Genomic DNA, 25,233 nt, shown 5'->3' with positions numbered 1-25,233 from the left:
TGTGAAATATGAGTAAACAGATTGTGTGTCCATGTGACCAACTATGCATGGGTTGGGCAGTGCAGTGCACTCGAGAAAACACAAGGAACTTCCTCTGTCATGATTTCTTTGTAGTGACACAAAGGAAGCCAGAATGCAGGATTTGAGTGTGTGTGTGTATGAATGTGTGTTTGTGCAGGTCTGTGTGCAGTATCTCTGGGACTAAGTCTACAGTCTCTTTATTGACCACGTCCTTGCCGGGTAAAAGGTACATTCATTGGCCCAAGTGTCTGGTGGCCAACTAACCAACGGGTTAAAAGCATTTATCTGTGGCGACACAGCCAAGCCAGCTGTAGGTCACATTCAAGTCCTAGAGTCTAATTATCCCAGCCAGTTGCGGTTCAATAACTCCAGCAAGCCTGCAGCAAGATACCGCGTTTCCGTGGCAACACCTCTGACGAAGTGAGAGGCAGGGAGGCAACCGTGGATGTGGGGAGGAGGGAGGGAATGGGGGGGTACCCAGCTAGAACACCATCATGGGCCGTACTTACATAGATAGAATGCACACATAACACATGCACATAGACATGCACTCACACATGCACACACAGACACACTCAGGCAAACTTAAAGTGCCAGTGGACATAACCATATATTCAATACCACTGTCTAGACATCAGTGTCTCTATACTCCATCCCTATGCCTTTGGTTAAAACGATGTCTCAGTGCAGCCAGAGGTAGATACTGTCCATTCGATAGTGTGTTCACACACCAATGTTCAACTTACTGTAATGAACTTTATTCCTGGCCACCGCTGGCCTGAGCATAAAAGGGAAAACTTGGCCCCTTGTGTTTTTGTGCCGTTGATTATGGTTATATTGTCTAAAGTGCTAAATGGTATACTGTCTTTAGCACTACACCCCCCCCCCCCCCCAAATGGATTGTAACAGAATATTACATTTGCTTTCATGGGGACGAATACCGGGGTGTGTGCGGGGAAGTGTCATTTGTGTGTTGAGGTGACTGGCTGGCTTCCTGCCGCAGTGTCTGGAAACTCAGACATAGTGCCCCCCCCCCCCCCCCCCCCCCCGCCACACCCCGTGCCTCAGTGGTCCGTCCCCTCCACCCCCCCTACTCACCATGCAATCATACACACCTGCTGTTCCCCCCCATCTACCTGAGATAAGAGATCCGCTGGGCTGCAGCTCCACAATGCCTGACAATCAAGGGTAGAAAACAAGACGATAATTCCTTTTAATCCATCTGATTTCTGTGTCAACTCTGTCCAATCAAAATGTGCCCTCTTTAGAATAGAATGCAATCTTTTTCTTCACACACCCTTGGTCTGTCGGCGAACACTCTTTAATTTAGAATAATCTGGAACCAGGGTTTATCCACGGCTGGTCAGGGATGGAATCAATCTTTTCTGCTGCAAGAAACTGATGACTAACAGAGACCATGGAACTACATATTGAAAGATATTTGTGTAACAAATGCCTTGATGAATGTGGTTCGCAGTATATCACACATTTTTGCTGAGCCAGAGAATTTGAATGCTGTACAAAATGTCACACCGGTTGTTAAACGGAAATAGAAATGGATAGATGGTTGGAGTTTCACTGAATACATTTATTGTGTCAGAGGCATATTTGATCTCCTTTTTGTTAAACTACACTATCCAGGCCTCTTCCTAAATGTCTGAATGCACTAATATGTATCCTAATATGTCCAATTGCTATCCATATTACTAGAGATTTATATGGTTTAATTAGTCTAAAGCAGTGGTTCCCAACCTTTTTCGGTTACTGTACCACCAACTGAATTTTGCTCTGCCCGGAGTACCCCTGAAGTACCCCCTCATGTGCATTTTACCAGTAAGCCTATGGTGTCATGAGTCTTCGGTTGTCACTAGTTACCACAGCCACATAGTCAAAATTGGCAATATCTACAAAATAAATGCATGATTTCTTAATTTAAGGTTAATGTTAGGCATAAGGTGTGGTTAGGGTTAGGTTTAACATCAGATTTTAAGAAGATAAATTGTAGAAATAGGCAAGATTTAGTCATATGTATGACTGTGTCTGTGATTGTGGTAAATAGGGATTACCTAACTGTCACGCCCTGATCTGTTTCACCTGTCCTTGTGCTTGTCTCTACCCCCCTCCAGGTGTCGTCCATCTTCCCCAATTATCCCCTGGGTATTTATAACTGTTTTCTGTCTGTCTGGGCCAGTTTGTCTTGTTTGTTCAAGTCAACCAGTGGTTTGTATCAGCACCTGCTTTTCTCCAGTTGCTCTTTTTTGCATCCTGGTTTTGACCCTTGCCTTGCCTGGCCTGTCCTGGCCTGGCCTGACGCTGAGGCTGCCCTGTGCCTTTGCCCTTACTCTGGATTACCGACCTCTGCCTCACCTGACCCTGGGCCTGCCTGCCGTCCTGTACCTTGGCCCCACTACTCTGGATTATCGACCCCTGCCTGCCTTGACCTGTCGTTTGCCTGCCCCTGTTGCAATAAACATTGTTACTTCAACACAGTCTGCACTTGGGTCTTACCTGAAACCTGATACTAAGTCGTAGTACCCCTGGTTGGAAACCACTGCTCTATATGGCAACATGGTAAGAGGGGATTTTGATACATGACATAACACAATGTAGAACTGCTGTTGCTGATGATCAATGGGAGAAATTACAAGACAGTATGTTTACCTCTTTAACTTAAGGACCCACCTCCACAGTGGTTCAAGATATCTCATTACATAAAGTCAAAACCAGCTTCAGACAAGAGTTCTGTCCTACTGTACCTTCTGTCTATATTTGCTTCAAAGGAATGAATTAGCATACCGCTTTCTTTTTTTTTTACATAAATAATATAAACAATTGAGAAAAAAATTGCTGATGTCTAATGATACACATAAAGTGCCATAAGGTATGAGGTGGTTTCTTATTTGTCAGCACTGAGTTTTCCCCTGCTCATTTTCAATGTTTTCTTTGTTCATTTTCTTTTTGCAGAGTAAACATACACTTCTCCATCAGAGGTCATCAACCTTCAACATATCAAAATGAGACGAGGGAGGGAGAGTTCATTGTTTGAATTGTGAATTGTCTAAATTTACAGGGATTTTACACTACATCTCAGAAACCTGCAATGTTTGAGCTATTCATTTATTTCAATGTGTCTGTCTTAAATTCTATCTTTATCCCTCGTTCTCATTTGATGTTGTAGAATCCACTAAACAGAGGAAGACAATAGAGGAAGACCAAAGATATAATTTGCAACTTGTAGCCTGGAGATGACCAAAAGTCATATCCAGAATTTTATTTTACTCTATTTTTGGATTCTCTTCATGCTGTAGTACAGTATTTTAGCCTTTGAGGCTACTGTACTGCATTTCAATGCCAAATAAATCCATCAAATTTGCACCAGTTTCTAATTGTAAAATAACTTGACATTTCACAAAAGTTTTCTAGGGCTAGGCTGTTCCCTATTGAACAGTGTTAAATGCTAAAGTCCTGAGGGTTGCTGAGATGATTTCACTGTGTAATATATTTATGTATTGACTCCTTCAGATGAGAATATGGGTTGAGAAGAGCAGGGCAGCCAGCCTGCTTTGTTAGTGTTGTGGGAGCTAGCAGCCTAGCGCTGAGTTGAAGATTTCATCAGTGGGTTTCCGATGAGTGCTAGCTGCCTCCGTGCCTGCCAGGCTTTGCCACGTGTCAGACACATCCTAATAAAACTGTCTAACTGTTTTGTGGGCACCAGCTCTGCACTCGCTGCGTCGTGTCTGACTGCTTGGTATTCATGGGGGCATGGCACTCACTCCTTTAGCTGTTGCTGGGGGCTCTGTGGCACAGACACAGACTGATTAGTTGGCATCAGCACTGTTCAGTATGAACACCAAACAGGGAGTAGATAGGGAAAAAACATAATTAGTGAGTGTGTGTGTGAGGGAGAGAGAAAAGAGAGAGAGAGAGAGAGAGAGAGCGGGCATAGAGAGAAAATCAATTGTTTTGAAACTGCATTTCTAATGTGGGTAATTTAGCAGAAATGTGTTTTTTTTATAAAAGCAAGCTGCCTCGGGAAAAGCAGAAAGTTAAAAAATGAGGTCAGCTGTTAGGGTGAATTAATTTACACCTCTTTAACAGTGAGATCAGTGTTAAGGACAGGGGGAATTTGTATGAGTTTGTAATTGGATTGTCTTGGTCAAAAATGATTTGATTTTGTATAGCGACAAACAATGTGTTTTCATTTGACATCCTATCTGAAATCTTCTCCATCTCCCTGAATTAAGATGAATTCCTGAGGGCCTTTTCTTTATTTCAAGGAAGTCGGTAATTTGACATGGAATAAGGTTTTTAAGAAGCCTTTACACATGAATGAAACATGACTGAAATAAGTGAGGGCTAGAAATTCATCAACTATGCAATGCAAAATACTTATTTTTGTATTTTTTATTATAATATATAGGTAAACTGCTTGAACATCACCTAGTTTCCATAATAATCTTGTAGATCTTTATATATAATGTTGGTAAATAAATAAAACCAATTTAGAAAACATTATGATAAACTGTTTACATGGATAAACAATGTTATGTGCTGAACAAACGTGTATTATAATTCCATATAATGTATAATTTATAATGCCAACACAGTAATTCATAAAAACTGTTTATTTAAAAAAAAAAATGCTTTGTCTCATACAGTTAACATTGATGAAATAAAATGTTTCCAATTGCAGAGTAATTGAAGAGTATTGTTATTCCTAACTTCAGGTTTGCTGGGTTGTGGTTCTTAACATGTAATTGAGTCTTCAGGGGAACTTATTTCTATCAATTCAGTTTCAAATCATAAAGTAGTTACAGGGATGGTCAAATTAAAGCATGCTTTCAGATGACTTCATACAGCATTGAAAGATGAAGTTGAAGAAATATCTGTCTGCTATATAGTCAGGTCCATAATTATTGGCACAATTGATAAAGATGAGCAAAAAATACTGTATAAAATAAATAATACAAATACTGAGCTATAATGCAAAAAAAGTGAAATTATGAATTTTTTATACTAATACAACAAATAATAAAATGCATCTCAAAAAGATAAAGACACAAACTTTTTTTTTAATGCTATGACTTTGGGGAACACATCAGGAGGGATCTTAGATCATCATCTTTCCAGATCCTTGATATCCTTCATCTACCCTTATGGACTGCCCTCTTCATTTCACACCACAGGTTTTCAATGGGGTTCAAGTCCAGAGACTGAACATTTGGATTTTGTGGTCAATTAACCATTTATTTGTGAATTTTGATGTGTCCTTGGGGTTTTTGTCTTGCTGGAATATCTGTCGGAGGCAACCAGGTTTTTGGCTAAAATGTCCTGGTACTTGGTAAAGTTCATGATGCCATTGACCTTAACAAGAGCCAACAGGACCAGTGGAAGCAAAATAGCCCCATAACAAAGATGCACCACTATATTTTACTGTATGTATGAGGTACTTTTCTGCATATGCTTCCGATTTTCGACACCAAACCCACCACTGGTGTGCGTGGCCAAGGGTTCTATTTTCATGTCATCTGACATGGCCAAGATCTTTGGCATCGAAAAACGAAGCATATGCAGAAAAGTTCTTCATACACCTACAGTCAAATGTGGTGGTGGATCTTTGATGTTATAGGACTATTTTGCTTCCACTGGTCCTCGGCCCTTGTTAAGGTCAATGACGCCATGAACTTTACAAAGTACCAAGACATTTATTGCCTAAACAAACTAGTCATTTCATAAATAAAACAAATATATTGAATAGCTCTTGAAAATATGGGCAACCTTTTTCCCCTCCGTATCCACAATGTGCGTAAATGAGGCCCATACAGATGACTTGCCTGTAGTTTTTTCCTCCCTGTACTCTCTTTCATTCAGTTTCTTCTTCGCATCAGCAAAGAATGACTCTGTGTTTCAGAAACTCACTTTATATAGATGAGGGGCTATCACTCTTTCCCGCTGCAGCATCCTCCTCTCCCGTAACAAGTAGCCTATTTTACTCTGCGTCATTTGCAGTGGCTAGTTTTCATAAAGCAAATACCATTATGCAGTTTTGTCACAAAATTATAATTTATTTTGACACATTATGTTCGATGAAAGGGGAGCCCCTGACAATCATTTAAGATTTAAAAAAATATAGGCTACATTACAGTAGACAAACGGAAAACAAAGACAAAAATCTTTCTTCAATATAATAATTCAGAAGGTTAAACTCATAAAACTGTCGTCAACATGGTTTTATTTTGTAGTCTTACTGTAGGCCCGCCAGGCTGGAGTAGATGTGCTCAAAGATGCCCTCTGATGGTTCGCACAAGCATTAACGGCAACAGTGGCTGACAACAAAATACTATGACGTCACGCACTATAACGTGCAGTACCGTACCGTGGCATACCGCAGTGTATCGCGATATGACGTAACTACTAAGTGAGGACCCACTGTAAGGGCGATCATACATTGTACACATAGGGATGTGAGCGAGGGCTAAGTCGTTGGTAATGCTCATCAAGAAAGAAACCTACATTTTAATTTCACTACCAACAATGATCTGTTTCGGTCCCCCTTCCTCATCCCCGTTTTCTCTCTCTGTCTTCCCCTTCCTCTCTTTTCCCATACATCCTGATGTGTGTAACATTGATGTCAGCAGCTGTTCCATCCCGACTCCACCCTTGGCAGGCACATTGGGTTGCTACTGTAGTCGCTCGTGCCCTCCGCCAGCGTCCCAAGAGCCTAACCCGTGATTTTTCATGAAGAGAGCTCACAAGTTAGGGTCTCAGGGAGCAGGAGAAGTACAACAGGGTTCTGGCACTGAGGAGCCGCACACAGTCAGTCGGACAGGGGTGTGAGCAGCATGGCACCCTTCTCTCACTACCACCACCCCTTGGTGCCTCCCTCCTGCCCCAAAACCACCTCCACGTGTCTGTCTGGCCAGTGTCCTGTCCGGTCTGACCACTTGGGTAATGTGCTGAAAGGCTTCGTCAAACAACAGTCGCCTGCTGTGGAAGAAAAAAAGTCCCCATTTTTCCCCTCCTTCACTGCAGATAACTTATTCCTTCATTTCAGAGAGCTCGAGTGAAAGATAAGCTGAATGCTCCGCACACAAAGAAAGGCATAGACAGATGTATCAGAACACACAAACGCCACAAACACAATAAACTGTAACGTGCTAATAATAGCTGAGACAAAGATGAAGAAGGAGATATGAGAGAGGTCAAAGAGAGGAAAAGAGAGGAATAAGGTTCGCTGGAGACGATCAGAGTTACATTTTCCAAGTCGCAGGGCAGAGCCAGCCTCAGACAGGCGAGCAAGCACTCTCTGCTCTGCGCTAACTAGCCTTTGTGCTGGCAGAGGAAAGCCCCCCAGCCAGGCAGACAGTCTCGCCTCTTTGTCCTCTGAGCGTCGACATGCACGCGGATCATCAGTCTACATCTCCATCTCCCCCTTGGGATGGATGGCCCCAGTGCTGACCACTGCACCGGACCTTCCAACCCGTCGCCTGCAGTGACCACTGCACCGGACCCTCCAACCCGTCGCCTGCACTGACCACTGCACCGGACCCTCCAACCCGTCGCCTGCACTGACCACTGCTGATCACCACAGCCACCGCCAGGGAGGAGAGCTGACCACCTGACGGCCCCAGTCTGAGGGCTTCCATTACGGGGGTGACCCGGAGTCTCTAATCCCCCCTCCATGGATAGCCTCAGTCATAAATGAAATAATGAGAAAATGTATCATTACGTGATGCCGCCACTCTCTTGGCTGACCAGCTTTTGCGGAAGTGGCAGGTAAAAAGCGATACTAACCAGAGTAAGATAATAACAAAAGAAACACAGAGCAGCGCATCTTCCAGAACTCGTGCTCCCCCACTCCACGCCTCTAACTGCACCCCCCTCCCCCCTTCACACACACTGCTGTCTCTACTGCTAACAGTCTCCCCCTGCTTTCACCCAATCCCCCTCGCCCCACTGCCATGGTGGCGAGCTCTGCACGGTACAGAAATAAGTTGTCACCACCACAGAGCCGAACAAGAAGCCACATTCAGTCACAGAGCTTTCCTCTCATCACAAATACAGAGTTCAGACACACACAGAGTACAGACACAGGCGGTGGTAACCAGAGCCACACAATCATATTGCCATGAAAGAAACCAAACTGCCCTGTCATGAATCTTAACAAAGCACCGCAACCAAAACATTTACATGTCATTTTCACCCCTTGTTCACCCTATACAAACCCTCCTCACCCCTCCCCCTCCCAACTCCTCCCACTAATAGTTAGATAGATGCCTTTCTCAGGGGAACGCGGAGCAAAGCGGACGTTTCCGGAAACGCGAGTGTTCTTTCTCGCGCCTCGCCTCACACACTCCTCCGTGTCTCTGCCGACTGCGCCTCTGTCATCTATCTTTAAGCGAGGGATGAGGGGGAAAAGGAGAGAAAAAGTAGCAGGGAAAAAATAAAAACAGAAAGGGAGATGCTGAGGAGTCCGGGGCTGAGCCAGACGCAGGTCAGTGAGGTGGGACACCTCTCCTCCCCCTCCTCCACCCCTCTCCCCCTTCTCCCCCTCCCCTCACCACTTGCATCATCAGCTCCATCTCACCTCCCCCCCTTAGGCTCCAGGACCACCAGTCGTGCCGTGACAGTGATCTACCCTGTTTTTTCCCACGTAGGTCCAACACCAACACCACAGTGACAACAGGGCCATCAAAAGAAAATGGTGATGCCAAAACATTTTGTCTCCCAAAACACTGCCCACATGCTATTCCCATCACCCCCTCCTCCCCATCCCCAGGTCTCTACCTGTCTGCTCGTCTCTGTGACTCCCGTCTGTGGCTGCTCACTCGCCCAGAGTGGTACTACGCTACGGCAGCGGGAGTCTGCAGCTATAGCCCTCCCTCTCTCTCTCTCTTTCTCTCTCTCTCACTCCCATACAACCTCGGCTGGCGCACACATTCCACCTGTGCTGATGATCAATTCCAACGCCTGGCTGGTTGGCCAAGGAGCAGGATGCTCTAAAGTGGCTCATGCTGTCACACAACAGACACACAACACAAGGCATACTGACATATAACACAGAGTACGGACGCCATCACAGACATGTGAACACAAAACTCAGACACAGTCGTCGACAAAACAGTAGTACACAGACAAATTGACAAGGACAACAGACCAAAAACTCCAAGAGATACTGTCACAGTCCCCCATTACACAAGATACAGACACCGACACACAATGACAGGGTCACCTAACACTGAAAACTGACACTGCCATAATATTATGACCTAAGCGCTGAAGCGTGCACACCGTCAGATGACAGTCTGACAGGACTGTATTTCATCAGTCAGACCATACAAAGTATACCATAATAGCTTTATAAAAATATTCAATAGATACTCAATTAGATGCTGAATGACACACAAGCAGAGAAAAATCACAGAAATCACAGGACATGATTGTTTGTGAGATTCTCTGCTTGGATAGGTTTTGGACAGAAGTGGCTATCTGTTTCTCTCTTTCTAGAAGCCCGTCTATCTATGCCCTTAAGACTCCACACCACATCCACACTACAGTGCTGCAGTTAATAAAGGAGGACCTTTAGCAAAACCATTCCGTCATACTGTAGACGCCCTGCTGAATACTGATTAGTTAGAGACATATAGTCTCACATAGGCTATCTGTACGTCTTTGTCCTGCACACTCCAACAGCGTTCAAGCTTCACTGTCCTCCCCATCCGAAACACTAAAATTATATGAGACAGAAGTCATATGGAACGAAGTCATAAGACAGAGCAAAACAAAGGAACAGTCAACGTGTTTTTTTCTCTCTATCTGAATGAGATCTGCCCTTGGCGGCTCATCCTAAACTCAGAGCCCCCGATCTATCAACCTCAACACCCTGGATGGATTAGGGTTGTGACTCCGTACGAGAAAGAGGGGAAATGTAAAGGGGGCCTGCAAATATCATCATTGATTGTTTTTTTGCTTTTATTCCAAACTGCGAAACCCCCACGTCATGGCTTTGCTGCAATGCAGAGATCCTTCAGAAAAATCACTCTGTTGCTTCACACACAGGCATCTGTATTTGAGCTCAGAACAAGGTCAAGACTAAGAACGTCAACAGTTTAAAAAAATATGGTATATTACATTATCTTCCTTCTGTAGCCAACGTCACTACCATGGCAAGGTTGAAGTCTATATGCGAGTGGGTAATGGTTAGTCCATTGGCTCATAGCAGGCCTGGTGATGGCAATGGTGATGCTGGGGGTAGGGGTGTATGAGAGAGGGGAGAGAGAACAACGGGTGGGAGGAAGAAGGGGAGAGAGAATGAGGGGAGGAAGGGAGAGGGGAGAGAGGACTGGTGATCAATCAGCTTCATTACAGCCGTGTCACTGTAAAGTCTGGAACTACCGCTGCCCCGCCTCGCAACACACACACACATACACACACCACCGTGCTTCCTTAGACGCTCCAATCAGCGAAGAGCTAACCCCCCTCCAACACACACACGGCTAGACATCACGCTTTGACCCTCCTCTCCTTCCCCCTCCTCCTATTCCCTCTCCTCCCGTTTCCCCATATCCTCTCCATTTTTCTAGTCTAGACTGTATAGCGAATCTTGGAATACCACGGTTGGTCATTTTTTAACTGGCTGAGGAAACGTGTACAATGTCATAAACATGAATGACCCTGGGTTGTCTTTAATAAGTTAAAGTAAAAATCTAAAAGATGAAGGAATGTGAGTAGCAGGCTGGTACAATAAATACATCTCCTCAAGACTCTATGATGCAGCACTGATATAAAAGAGAATGTTGTCATGACAGGAGTACAATGATTTACACCACAGAAATAACCAGACTGTTCTATGTCTCAAAGAACCCCAAAAAGAACTTGCAGCGGAAGGCAGTGCAGACAATGACTTTGAGAACCATTATGCACTATCAAAACGCTATGACACTACCCATTATACAATAAGTCTGAAATCAGATGATAGTGTCTTACGACACGCGTCAATCACAAAGGTTTCCAGGCAGGAAGACAGACAGACAGACTGACAGGCAGGCAGGCAGGCAGGCAGGCAGGCAGGCAGGCAGGCAGGCAGGCAGGCAGGCAGGCGGCACCAGTGGTGGCGAACAGGGAATGTGAGTAGCACAGTGGGGGGCGGGAGAGGCCAGAGATTGAGATGCACAACGCCTCCCTAGCCTTTCCCTCATCTCATCAGCCAGCGGGACATTAATGACGATCATGTCTTGTCACACTAGCTGACTGGCAGTCGAGGCGGGCGGGCTGGTGGGACCCGTCAGAGGACCCTGCCCTTGCCCCTGCTCTTCTCGATCAATACCATTGATCTGTCCCAGGGGTCAAGGGGCAAGAGCATATCGATAGGGGAGAGTGGCTGACGCAGCAGCAGGCCGAGGAGAGAAGAGGAGGATGAGAGGATAGGAGGGGGGGGGCTGAATGAATCCAGACAGATCAATGACACACCCGTCTGCCATGGATGTGTTATGGTTATTCATTTGCCATTAAACTAACCACATTAAGGGGATATCTCGTCTTAAGGAAAAATACTAGCAGCCATGCAGAGACCTCACCAAATCACAGTCTGCTACAGCCATATGAAGTGGGGAATTTGTAGAGAATTAGTAGCTACCTGTCTGGCCAGTGACACCAGAAGCAGGATCTAGTCCCTCATGTTTTTATTTTCTATCAACGTCTCTGATGTTCACTGAGGGCAGAACCAGCAGACCAATGGCCTTGTTGAAAGGACCCTCACTCAGACAAAAGCATGAATTAATTGAATTTGCTTATGTGTGTGCGTGCATGGGTATTATGTCCAACAATAGACTTACTGAAAATACTCAAGATACACTTCTCTTAATAGGGTTGATTTTTTTACACATGCGTAGTGGCTAAAAAATATTCCACAACGATGACATCAAGAGCCTAACATTACTTTTGCTAATGCAGCTGGACCTTAAGCTAAGAGAGATTTGATATTCACACATTTCATTCCTGTGTACAGATGACATACAATTGAGGGTCCTCGCTATCTCAGTTCCTTGGGATGTCCCTACCACATTGAAGTTTACATTTAAAATCATTAAGGTAAGGATTAGAGCTAAGGTTAGGGTTAAGGTTAGGGCTAAGGGTAGGGACATCCCAAGGATAGCACAGCAACAACCTTAAATTGATACAGTATGTGGCAAGAAATAAAGATAACTTGTTTTGATGGTAAGTTGCATTTCATTAGAAGACAATTACATGCCTCCTCCCTAATATAATTTGCTTGGAAAACATTTAATCTTTACAATTTTGCCTGGCATAACACAAATTAAGTAAATAAATGTTGCTAGCATGACCTAGGATGCAGGATATATCCTTAATACAATGAAATCAGTCCAAGGATCTTGGAGCAACTGGCTTGTTACAGAGCTCTCTCAGTCAGTGTGCTGTTCTGTTATTAAGGAGGCCTTGGTTGGTGCAGTGAAAGCATAATCTCTCTTTCTCCAAGTCTCTCCTCTCCTATCTAATCCCATGATTTATTTGTCCAACCTCCCATAAATGGAGGCGCAGCTGGAACCAATGACTCCTACCCTGCTTGGCCTGGCCGCTTAGCCAGCTGGACCAGGGAGTGCTGAGGCAGCAGAATTCTCCAGGACCACGTCCTCTTCGCCTCGGCCCCACTAGTTAGATACATCTGGACGACCCATTCAGTTCAGAGGTGAGGAAAGATGGAGAAAAACTGAACTCTTAAAATAAACTCTGGGCTCCGGCCCAACGCAGCTTGGCTCCTCTAGTCTGTTTAATAACTGTGTGTGGAGGGTTGAGGAGGAACAGTATGAAGCCAACCAAGGCTTTTGAGTACCTGGCTGTAATTTGGAAAGCGTATGTGTATAGGACATACTACAACATAATTATATTTGTTTCTGAAAAACTCAAGTGAAAAGTGAGAAGATAGATCGACAATGTGTCTATAAATTGGGACTGGAATTAAGACATACAGTATTTCACGTTAGGTCTCTTCCAAAAATTCAGACATGGTTAATTGAACGTTCTCCACATCATTCAGAACATGAACCTAGATCCTTTCACTCAGTCTGAGCCCCAGAGGGCTAGACTGACTGAAGTGCAACACTATAGTGGTTGACTGGACAGAGCAGAGCAGTCACCACACAGAGATCCCACCCCAGCAGGAGAGTCAGCTAGGAGGCCCCATGCAGATAAAAGGCCCTTCCTCTTGGGGTTTACAGGGTTTTAGCAGGATCAAGCTAAACAACACACTGTCAACCTGTTGGCATTGTGAGTCGTCTGGGGCTGAGGGGGGTCGTTGAGCCTTCATGGAGAGGCCTCTCACGCTCTGCCATTGAACACCCATTAATATCACTCTACATTTGTTTGGCCCCTAATTGATAGCTGCTAAGTCCCTTTCACTGGGCAGCCTGTGTTGATAAGAGGCTCCATCAGCTGAGAGGCTCTCGGAGGCCCTATAGGCTAGCTGTTGAGATACTGCTGCAGGGTCCTTAGCTTAGTGATGAGCTTTTTGGGCACTAGGGTGTTGAACGCTGAGCAGTAGTCAATGAACAGCATTCCCACATAGGTGTTCCTTTTGTCCAGGTGGAAAAGGGCGGTGTGAAGTGCGATTTAGATTGCATCATCTGTGGATCTGTTGGGGCGGTATGCGAATTGGAATGGGTCTATGGTATCCGGGATGATGCTGTTGAAGTGAGTCATGACCAGCCTTTCAAAGCACTTCATGGCTACCAACGTGAGTGCTACGGGCGGTAATCATTTAGGCAGGTTACCTTCGCTTTCTTAGGCACAGGGACTCTGGTGGTCTGCTTGAAACATGTAGGTATTACTGACTCGGTCAGGGAGAGGTTGAAAATGTCAGTGAAGACACCTACCAGTTGGTCCACGCATGCTTTAAGTACACATCCTGGTAATCCGTCTGGCCCCACAGCTTTGTGAATGTTGACCTTTTAAAGGTCTTGCTCACATTGGCTACCGAGAGCGTTATCACACAGTCGTCCAGAACATCTGGTGCTCTCATGCATGCTTCAGTGTTGCTTGCCTCGAAGCGAGCATAAAATGTATTTAGCTCGCCTGGTCGGCTCACATCACTGGGCAGCTCATGACTGGGTTTCCCTTTGTAGTCCATAATAGTTTTCAAGTCTTGCCACATCCGACGAGCGTCAGAGCCGGTGTAGTAGGATTCAATCTTAATCCTGTATCGACGCTTTTCCTGTTTGATGGTTTGTCTGAGGGCATAGCGGGATTTCTTATAAGCGTCCGGATTAGTGTCCCGCTTTCAGTACATTTCTAATTCAGTATGAAGTGTACTGTAGACTAAGAAAATGGATCCACATATGCATTTTGTTCTCCTTTGTGGTGATCCGACTCATTTTACAAGCTGTGAACGACTGCCAGAAAGAAAGAGAGAGACAGAATCAGAGCCCTGATCTTAGTAGACAGACCTTCCAAGGCTGGGGCAGGTTTAAACCACAGACCAGACCACATATCACTACTCCTCCCCATCGTCATTGTAGAGGACAAGGGCCCATAGATTATAACTAAGTCTCAGTGCATGGAAACATATAAACATACAGACTGTTCCCTCCCATGCTGAATAGTTTAAACATTACAGCAGTCTGTCTGTCTGCTGAAGCAGTTTGGGGAATGGCCTTGGTTCCAGGCAGGTAGTTAGGTGGGATAATCAAGCCTCTAAACCCCTTGAGAAAGGCACTTAACCTGGTTGAACCTGGGAACTATATTCTGCAGTGCAAATGGATATGTAATAAAAGCTGTGGGCGATGTCAGTTGTTTTCTGGAACAAAAGCATCTGCTAAACAGAGAATCTCAGATTTATTATGATTATTACATTTCATACTTGATGTTTATGTCCAACCATCTGGGCCTCAAAGTGTGGCTGGGATTCACCACTCAGCTCACAGGAGATTGGTTGTGATAATGTCAACCCACATGAACAAATACTTACTATAGAATTCTGTAGTATACTGTAAAATACTATACTACACTGTAGCATCCCTCGATCATGTGTAGTAATTACTATAGAACACTGTAGTATACTGTAGAATACTACAGTTAATACTACAGTATACTACAGTCTGCAAAGAACACTACAGTAATGTCTGAAATAAGTTGTTTTACTATAGTAATACTACAGTATTTAATTTGCATATACCCACCATATCCCAATTTGTGCCGCCCATAAGTGAAAAACCTACATGCCAAGTATAGACCATATTTTGTTCCCTACAGGTTATAGAAAAGAGCAGAAGCTCTGAACTATCCATTCCCGACCGCAGTCTTAGAGGTTATGGACAATTTGCTCTTTTAAAATTTGTCCAGTAGGTTCCCTCAAGGAGAAAGCCCCCACTTATATGTCAAAGATAATAAAACAAAAACACTATAGTAAATAATACCGTTGCCTATACTACAGTCTGCAAAAACACTACAGTAATTATTATAGTATATGCTAAAGTTTTTTTTACTATAGTAATACTACAATTATTGTATGCTACAATTATATCTGCAAAACACTATAGTAAATACTACAGTATACTACAGTCCACAAAACACTACAGCTGTGTTCAAATACCCATACTAACATACTTACAATACTATACTACATACTATACCACATACTATATACTGTACTATTATTTAATTTTATTATACTGTAAATTAACAGTCTCCTTTCAGTTGAGTGTACTAGTGCTTTGCCTGTCTACCGGAAGTTGATGCTGTTGCTATACAACTTCTTGCTAGTTTGTTAGCATAGCTAACAAATTACTAGCCAGACATCTTACGACTTATTTGACAGTGTCCATTGAGAACGCACAATGACTACACCACTTAGCTAAGCTAAGAATGACGTGAATAATCAAGTGAATAAACATTGGGTAGTTAGTTAGATAGCATATAGTTAATACTGGCAAGTTGGACGTACAAGTAGCCAACTAACGTTAGAACAGTAGCTAGCTAACAAACATCCTGACCTTAGAGATCCTTATTTATTCTCTATGTTTGGTTAGGTCAGGGTGTGACTCGGGTGGGAGAATCTGTTTTCTATTTCTTTGTTGCTTTTGTCTAGTGTGGTTCCCAATCAGAGGCAGCTGTCTATCGCTGTCTCTGATTGGGGATCGTTGTCTCTGATTGGGGATCATATATAAGTTATAATTTTCCGTTTTGGTTTTGTGGGGTGTTGTTTTACGTTTTGTATCTGTGCCTGACGGAACTGTTCGCTTTCGTTTTTGTATTCGTTATTTTTGTTTGAGTGATTCTTGACAATAAAGATCATGAACACTTTCCACACTGCTCTTTGGTCCAGTCTTCCTTGCGACGACGAGCGTTACACCGGTACATAAAAGCAACTGCTGTAATGATATGTGGTTCATTAGGCTAGAGTAGCTAACAAATTGTCAGACAACATAACGTAACTTATTTGAAAAGGCATTACTTTATTACATTGCTGAACATTTTCTTAACAATTGTCATAATTAGTTAAAGCAATGAGTTTGGATCTGCTCATCGGACTTCGGCTGCATTTTCTTCAAATCTGAAAATGTTGTGAAGCCATGCCCATTTTCTGAAGAATTGCATTATGGGCCCCAAAAGCTCCAAAATAGTTTCCACTGCTTGTATACTTCATATTTTGGCGAATTCAGTACGACATTCGGTATCTTTTGGCATACTAAGTATACTATGACCAATAAGCATACTACATACTCAATTTATGTCACAAATAGTACAGATAGTGCTATAGTAAACTATAGTATATTGACCTAAAATATTTTACTGAGTTACAATTCACAAGGAAATCAGTCAATTGAAATACATTCATTGGGCCCTAATCTATGGATTTCACATGACTGGTAATACATATATGCATCTGTTGGTCACAGAAACCTTTATAAAAAAGGTAGGGGAGTGGATCATAAAACCAGTCAGTATTTGGTGTGACCACCCTTTGACTCATGCAGTGCGACACATCTCCTTCGCATAGAGTTGATCAGGCTGTTGATTGTGGCCTGTGGAATATTGTCCCACTACTCTTCAATTGCTGTGCAAGGTTGCTCGATATTGGCGGGAACTGTAACACGCTGTTGTACACGGCGATCCAGCCTTTCCCAAACATGCTCAATGGGTGACATGTCTGGTGAGTATGCAGGCCATGGAAAAACTGGGACATTTTCAGCTTCCAGGAATTGTATACAGATCCTTGCCTCCATTATCATGCTGAAACATGAGGTGATGGTGGCGGATGAGTGGCACGACAATGGCCTCAGGATCTTGTCACGGTATCTGTGTGTATTCAAATAGATTTAGTCCATCCACACCAGACGCAATCAGGACACGCAAGTTGAAATAGCTAAATTAACTCTGAACCAACTATATTGATTTGGGGACAGATCAAAACACATTAAACATTCATGGACATTCAGCTAGCTTGCTGTTGCTATCTAATTTGTCCTGGGATATAGACATTGGTTTGTTATTTTACCTGAAAAGCACCACGTCTTTTTTTCTTGTTGAATTTTTACCCATTTTGAGTCACCAAAATTGTGTGTTCTCTACTCCGATAATTCATCCACAGATAAAAGGAAACCTAGTTAGTTTCTAGTAATCTCTCCTCCTTCAGTCTTCTTCTGACTTTATATAGCGGTTGGCAACCAACTTTAAGGTGCATTACCGCCACCAACTGGACTGTGTGAACCTCAGATCATCTTTCAATCCCCCACGTGGGTACAGAATATACTGTACTCCTAAAAACCAATGAGGAGATGGGAGAGTCAAGACTTGCAGCGCATCAAGCATCAAAAATAGAACCAAGGTCTATTTTAGCGCCTGGCTACGCAGACGCTCAAGTAGTTTGGATTAAATTATTGAATAACATGTATGTGTACATTTATGTTGAAACACTCGCGCACGCAATGTGAGTGGTGTGGTCAGCATCTTATGGTAGAGAAATTAACATTAAATTCTCTGGCAACAGCTATGGTGGACATTCCTGCAGTCAGCTTGTCATTTGCACGCTCCCTCAAAACTTGAGACATCTGTGGCATTGTGTTGTGTGACAAAACTGCAGATTTTAGAGTGGCCTTTATTGTCCCCAGCACAAGGTCCATCTGTGTGATGATCATGCTGTTTAATCAGCTTCTTGATATGCCACACTTGTCAGGTGGATGGATTATCTTGGCAAAGGATAAATGCTCACTAACAGGGATGTAAACAAATGAGTGCACAACATTTTAGAGAAATAAGCTTTTGTGCATATGGAAAATGTCTGGAATATTTTATTTCAGATCATAAAACATGGAACCAACAATTTACATGTTGCATTTATATTTTTGTTCAGTGTATTTTTTCATGTGGGAAAGCCCTGGCCTGCACTGGAGTCGCCTTGACTGACGGAGGCTACGAAAACACAGGAACGCTCAAATGACTCAGGGAGCAATATGAAACCAGGGGAAACTGGTTGTGTGAAATAGGTTCCACCACAAAATGATGTCTTGGTGAGAAATTGAAATTGACCTTTAGCAATAACAGAATAGCTTGACAGTATTAGGATGTAAAACGTAACAGATTCCCTTGCTGCGAACTCCATCACCAGCAGTAAATGGTGAATTGCTGTTTTAACAGAATACAAATTATATTAGATCTATTACATAATGGCCTTACAAAAAACACATCCACACGATAGCAAGACACTATAATTCATTTTCAAAAGCATGAAGAATCGTGCATTCACTGTATTCCCTCTGCAGATAAATTAGTAATTCCTTTAATATGCTATATATTCATGGATAGTGAAAGAACAATTTTAAAAATCCTTTGTTTGCTGTGTGCTTTTTTTGTGCTTTGGAGATACTATACAGTGGATGTCTAATATTACAGATCCCCTGTGTGATTGACGCAGTGTGGTCATTCCTCCCTCCCTACCAGAGTGGATGACAACCACTCCAAAAATACACAACTTTTCAACCTAACACTAACTGAAGGTTTTGTGCCCCTAAAGGGTCTACTGGCATGAAAGGTCAATTAGAAGCCTGTGTAGGGAAAGGAAAGGCTATGCCACGATACCCATTGTCACCTCACAAAACACTCCAACAATTCATTCTAATGAGAGCATACAGATAAAACAAAGCGAATCTAATTGTGGATCATCATGAGACTTGATATTTGTGTTTTCTTCAAACAGCTGCACATTTAAAATAAGAAACAGACATAACTCTCTCTTTTCCCATTATGTAATACATTTAGGTAATTTACTTCCTATATTTATCATCTTTTATCATGCACACTTAAATTAAAATAGTGCACAGAGAAAAAACATTGACGGTGAGATTTTGACATCATGGCCCTCAAAAACAGTTGGCTAATGTAAACCAAGCCACGCTATGCTTTGAAAGACATGATGAGGGTCATCTCTTTGCTTGATGTCATGAGTGTGCTCCAAGGAAAGCTAGAAGGTTGTACAGTTAACTCCCAGGGTGTCATTCTAAACCATACAACCTACTACCTCAACCCGGATGCACACATTTTCAGTAGGCCTTCTTCTTGTCTTGTCCTCTACTTCCAAACGAAGAACAATAGTATCTTCTGAATTGTACTGTAGTCTCCTTTTCCATTCTGGAGGATAAAGTTGCTTCCATTAACATCAAAAGTTTGGAATATGCTATTAAATAAAACTGAAACATTATGGTTCATGCTTTGTTAGAATAATCAAAATGTTATATTCTGCCTGGAACTCCTTAACACCACACAGGACACCAAATATCTATTACCGCAGGATTAGTCATTTTATAAATAAAGGACATCAAAGAGACAAAAGTTACCATTCAAAAAATATGTTGTTCACACCACAATGACAGAGACCCACAGAGGCGAGCTTGTGATGTCAGATTTGCCACAAGATCGGATCTACGGGTTTTTGCCAAGTGGTTAGTTGGAAAGTATCAAAATAAATATGTTAAATTACACAGAAAAATACAACGTTACCCTATGCCACAAACCTGGGCCAAACTGTGTCCAAAGATGTTACTTTATGTATGAGTCTACTGTACCATACATGCAACAAGCCGTCAAATCAAAATAATGTTGTCGATAGGTTGATGTCCACCAATACCTCCGGTATGTCATCCTTACACTATCCTAATCAACAATAAAGTGAGGACAATAAACGCTCTCAATCTCTAAGTGGATAAATTCAGATAAATGTGTTGAATCGTATATATAAGCATTGAATCTGAAGTGTTTTGAGCAGAGCAGAGAGCTGTTGGCTACAACACAGGAATTAAGCTGGAACAGCACAATGGAAAGGACCAGAAAAGACCGCAAGGACGAATCTCCCAGAAACGATCTGAAAACATACTGTACCTGTCTAAACTAAGTAAGATCAAAATGAATATAGCTACAAAACCGAAATAACGTAAATTATACATTGATTGAATGTACAGACGAGACGGCAAAGATAAAGAATGACTCCACAGATTTTCGTCTGGCCTATAGACATGTCACAGAGGCCATGTTGAGGAGGGGAACACAATGTCTGTGCCACATCCAAGGCCCACAGTTAAAGAAACTGCTGTTGGATATTTTGGTAAATCAGGATACACATAACACAATGTATTGTAGAGGGTAACTTCTTTCTGAACTTACCTTGTTGATTGTGTGCCTTACAGGGTATGGAGTAATCTCACTCTCTTCCTATCTGAAAACACAAAGGAAAATAACAACATTAATAGGCTTGAACAATACCGGCAGTTTCACACCCTACTGCACGGCCTCGTGGTTCCTGAAATGGCAGGATTAAATCAATAGCAACAGTACAATAAATTACCTAACAAAATATTTGCAACTGAAAATACATGTTGGTGAATAATAAAGCAACGAAAGAAAAATACAGAATGGCTTCACAAAAACCCTGATAGTACCGACAATTGTATTGCAACAGTATTCTTTCCATTCTTATACTGGTAATGTCAAATCATATAAAAGCAGATTCCATTTACAGTTTCAGCCGCTCACATAAGGAGCATCAAATGCTTCAGCAGTTCCCTCCCAGATAGAACATTTGCATGGAATTCCATTTTTCAGTGAGAATAATAATAATGTTGTGGAGGAGATTTATCTCCCTGTCTAGTCCCCAGAGAGACACGCCAGGGAGTCCTGCTTTCCTCCTGGCCATCATGCAGCACTGAGGCGTAGGCTGTGGCAAGAAGATAGGATAGGTTAGCCCAACTAAGCCTAGATAGCAGCAGCAATCGAGAAAATCATGGCAAGGAGCTGAATAAATCTGTCCGGGTGAACAGGATGCCATGGCGAATGGGATGCCAGTGTAATGGAGCATGCCATGGTCACCTAGGGTTAACGGTGCCAACTTCAGAGTTCCAAACACATCAGAATATTCCTGGCCGTGGCTGCATGGCCGCAGTGCGACAAAGCCAGGTATAGAAACGGAACAGTGCGAGTGTGCCAGTGCCAGTGCCACTTACCCCCAGATCTCTACTAACCATTTGGCATTCATCATCTCTATTTGGTTTGGATTGTTCTGACCTCTCTTTTGTACGCGGCCGGAGACAGACAGACAGGAAGCAGGATTGAGCTTGAATAAAAAATAGATGAAACGTGGGTGCCATGCAAAAAGCATCCGCTTCTGATAAAATAAAAGTCAAGCTATGTTTTTGTGCCCATCTCCATTGGCAAGTCGGGTTAATTTCAGCACCGCACCATCCGCCATTTTCTAAGCAAACACAAGAATGAAAGAAAGACAAAAAAAAGAAAGCATAACCCTTTGCTGGCATCGCATTCTCTCTTTCTCTTCCTCCTTGCACCATAACAAAACCTTGGCCGAGGGGGTCACATGGTTTCCTACCAGAAAGCCACAGCATTTCCATAAAGCATTCTGCTGACATTGTGAAGACATCTTTTGTCTAAATCAAAACCTTGGCCAGCCCAGCCTGCCCGAAAATTTGGCACCTTCAAGGGAGAGGGAGTGCAGAGGGAAGGGGTGGTGTTAGGAGTCATGGCAACCCCTACCTGGCAGGCTGCCCATCATCTCGAGGTGGGGAGTAGCCGGGTCTAATGTGGTGTCGAGCAGGAATGCCTGGAGCCTTCCAAAGTCAATTTAATGTTCATGTTGGGACCTTCCATTTCGCCTCATATACGGTACCAGTTGCCTTTTTGATAGAATAAACAAAAAGGGCTCCACAGATGACTCCTTCTGTCCCTTGCGCACATGTGCGCACTCACACACACACACACACACACACACACACACACACACACACACACACACACACACACACACACACACACACACACACACACACACATACACACACACACACACAGAGAGCTTGGAATATACATTATCTACAAGCCTTAACATTCATGTATAATATCATCTGTACTAGGTCTTCTCTGCTGTCTGTCTGGTATGTGTAACCGGGCATTGGTCCTTCATACAGCTCTTCTCCTCATGTTCTCAGCTGTAAAATGACATTTCTACCATTTCTACTTCCAGCTATCACGACAAACAGCAAGCCTGCTGCTGTGGCTGGGAATGTACATGGAATGTACAGATAAAGTCAAAACTATCCTATGTTGCTGTGTCTCTCCTGTAAAAGTTCCATGAATAAATAGCAGTGTGCAAAGTTTCTCATTTTTTTCTCTCTCTCACACACACATGCACACAGGGAGGCCTTGGTACAGTAGGAACACACACACAATTTGGCCATGGGGTCCTCCTTCGTACAGTACAGTAGGAGTAAACACACACACACACGCACACACACACAAAGTCAGGCGGTTCAAGGCAATAACTCATGCATATGACATCTGACTCACCCAGAGCCAGCCATCCACCAGGGAGGAGATGTAATTTATGCCCCAAAAGCCTATTTTACATGTGTTTCCCTCACATAACGTAGCCTTAAATCAAAAGTGCTGAGCATCTGCCATGTTTCCTCACCTCCGGTAATGATTATATTTTTTTAAAACACATACGCTGAGAGCCTGAGACTGTCTGGGACTGACTGACTGACTGACTGACTGACTGACTGGCTGACTGACTGACTGACTGACTGACTGACTGACTGGCTGACTGACTGACTGACTGGCTGGCTGTGGTGGGAGGGAGAGAGGGAGTGCCAAAACCAAGCCAAAATGTTTTTTTCCCCTTTTCTTTCAGGAGGTAAATGTATATGGCTTCATATCTCCCAGCCTGCCTAGTAACATGTAGTAACATGGTGATGATCTCTCCCAGCCTGCCTAGCAACATGTAGTAAGTAACATGGTGATGATATCTCCAGCCTGTCTAGTAACATGTAGTAACATGGTGATGATATCTCCCAGCCTGTCTAGTAACATGTAGTAACATGGTGACGATAATTTAAAAAAATAATTTCAAATAGGGCCGACACACACAAATGCGTGAGTAGTGCCAATTTATAATACTGTTATTATTGCCAGTGCTGCCATATAAGCTAAGTATTTGACACTTAAACGTCAAGCACACAACTTTAACCAATGTATTACAATGGTTTATTACAGATTTAGAAACCACCTATAAACTAATAATTTTATCCATTAAAAAGCCATTGGGTCCAGGCTCTATCATTTCTAATGACTCCAGTCCATCAGCTGATGGGTCAGTCAGTGTTGTGGCTGGGACCTTTAATAATAACCTCAGTATTAATAAGAACTGCAAACAAAGGGCCATGCAGGGCCCAACCAGGGTCTCATCTGCTCTGAGCTCCGTTCCAAACAGACTAAGATGAAACTGTCCAAAACATACCCCTCACCCCCCCCACCATCGTGCCCCTCATCCCCACTGAGGGGGTCATCTCATATCCTGAGAGGCAGGAGGCCAGGATCAAAGTTCAAATGAGACCAGGGAGGAAAAAAAGGTTTCCCTTGGATGGAATATACCATCGCAAACCAGACAGGGGTGAAAAATCAGACGACAGACAGTAATGTGAAACAGTTGAGCTTCAGGGCAGGGAATAGGGTTGAAATGTGGGAAAGAGGCAGAGATGTAAAGTACTTAGGTAAAAATACTTTAAAGTACTACTTAAATAGTTTTTTGGAGTATCTGTACTTTACTAATTATCTTCTTGACAACTTCTACTTTACTACATTTCCCGCCCAAAAATTTACTTTTTACTCCATACATTTTCCCTGAAACCCAAAAGTACACGTTACATTTTGAATGCTTAGCAGGACAGGAAATGGTCCAATTCACACACTTATCAAGAGAACATTCCTGGTCATCCCTATTGCCTCTGATCTGGCGGTCTCACTAAACACAAATGCTTTGTTTGTAAATGATGTCTGAGTGTGCCCCTGCTAATCCGTAAATTAAACAAACAAGAAAATTGTGCAGTCTGGTTTGCTTAATTTGAAATGACTTCTACTTTTACTTTGGATACTTAAGTATATTTTAGCAATTACATTTACTTTTGATACTTAAGTATATTAAAAAATATATATATTTTAGACTTACTCAAATAGTGTTTTACTGGGTGACTTTCACTTTTACTTGAGTCATTTCCTATTAAGGTACTATATCTTTACGTTTACTCAAGTATGACAATTGAGAACTTTTTCCACCATTGGAGAGAGGAAACCATTAGATGTGGATTTTGACATTCACTGCATTTCTCTAATTGTAATTCATTTGATGTGAACTACCAAAACAATATCACAGGATTATTAAAAGACGACTATATTGATCAAACCTTATACATTATGTGAGTGAGCTTGTACTTACAAAAAGCCTCTCTGGTGAAATACTAATTTACCCTTAACACATCAGCACATTTCTGAGGCATGCCATTTGGTGTGAGAGTGAAATGTCAAACATTATTTTTTACACGGTTTGTTAATCTTCACCACAAGCCAGCGCTACAGGCAGCCTTCTCCAAAGGCTCACCATGGACAGTGTTATTTATGTCTCAAAGCAAGTGAGTCCACCCTTATCACCACTAATTTAATGATGTCTCCAGCCATGACAGAAAACATACAGCCCACAGATTAATCCAGATGAAGGTTCACACTGTCCTGTCCTGTACTCTGACTGGGTCAGGCTGAGGAGAGGACTGTACTGTATAATCATTCTCTATATAGAGGTCCATGTTGGTTTATGTGTGGTTAGCATAGGTTACAGCACAGGCAACAGGTCTGTTTTGTGCTCCCTCACCG

General features: G+C 42.8%; 1 long non-coding RNA gene and 1 other non-coding gene across 2 annotated transcripts in view; one reads left to right on the top strand and one right to left on the bottom strand.

Annotated features, from left to right (window-relative positions):
- Positions 1-1,137: 1,137 nt before the first annotated feature.
- Positions 1,138-25,233, bottom strand: part of LOC139422001 (uncharacterized) — a 67,207-nt gene continuing 43,111 nt past the window's right edge. Inside the window, exons 2-3 of the long non-coding RNA XR_011635695.1 lie at positions 20,689-20,740; positions 1,138-1,196 (exon numbers count right to left, since the gene is read on the bottom strand). This is a non-coding gene — a long non-coding RNA (uncharacterized lncRNA). The remainder of the gene's footprint in view (positions 1,197-20,688; positions 20,741-25,233) is intronic.
- On the top strand, positions 15,347-15,401 carry LOC139423276 (U7 small nuclear RNA). Its single transcript, XR_011635827.1, has one exon. It is a non-coding gene; the product is annotated as a U7 small nuclear RNA (small nuclear RNA).

Source organism: Oncorhynchus clarkii, chromosome 12, assembly GCF_045791955.1.
Source record: "Oncorhynchus clarkii lewisi isolate Uvic-CL-2024 chromosome 12, UVic_Ocla_1.0, whole genome shotgun sequence".
NCBI lineage: Eukaryota > Metazoa > Chordata > Actinopteri > Salmoniformes > Salmonidae > Oncorhynchus > Oncorhynchus clarkii.
This window is presented reverse-complemented; position numbering and strand designations above follow the sequence as displayed.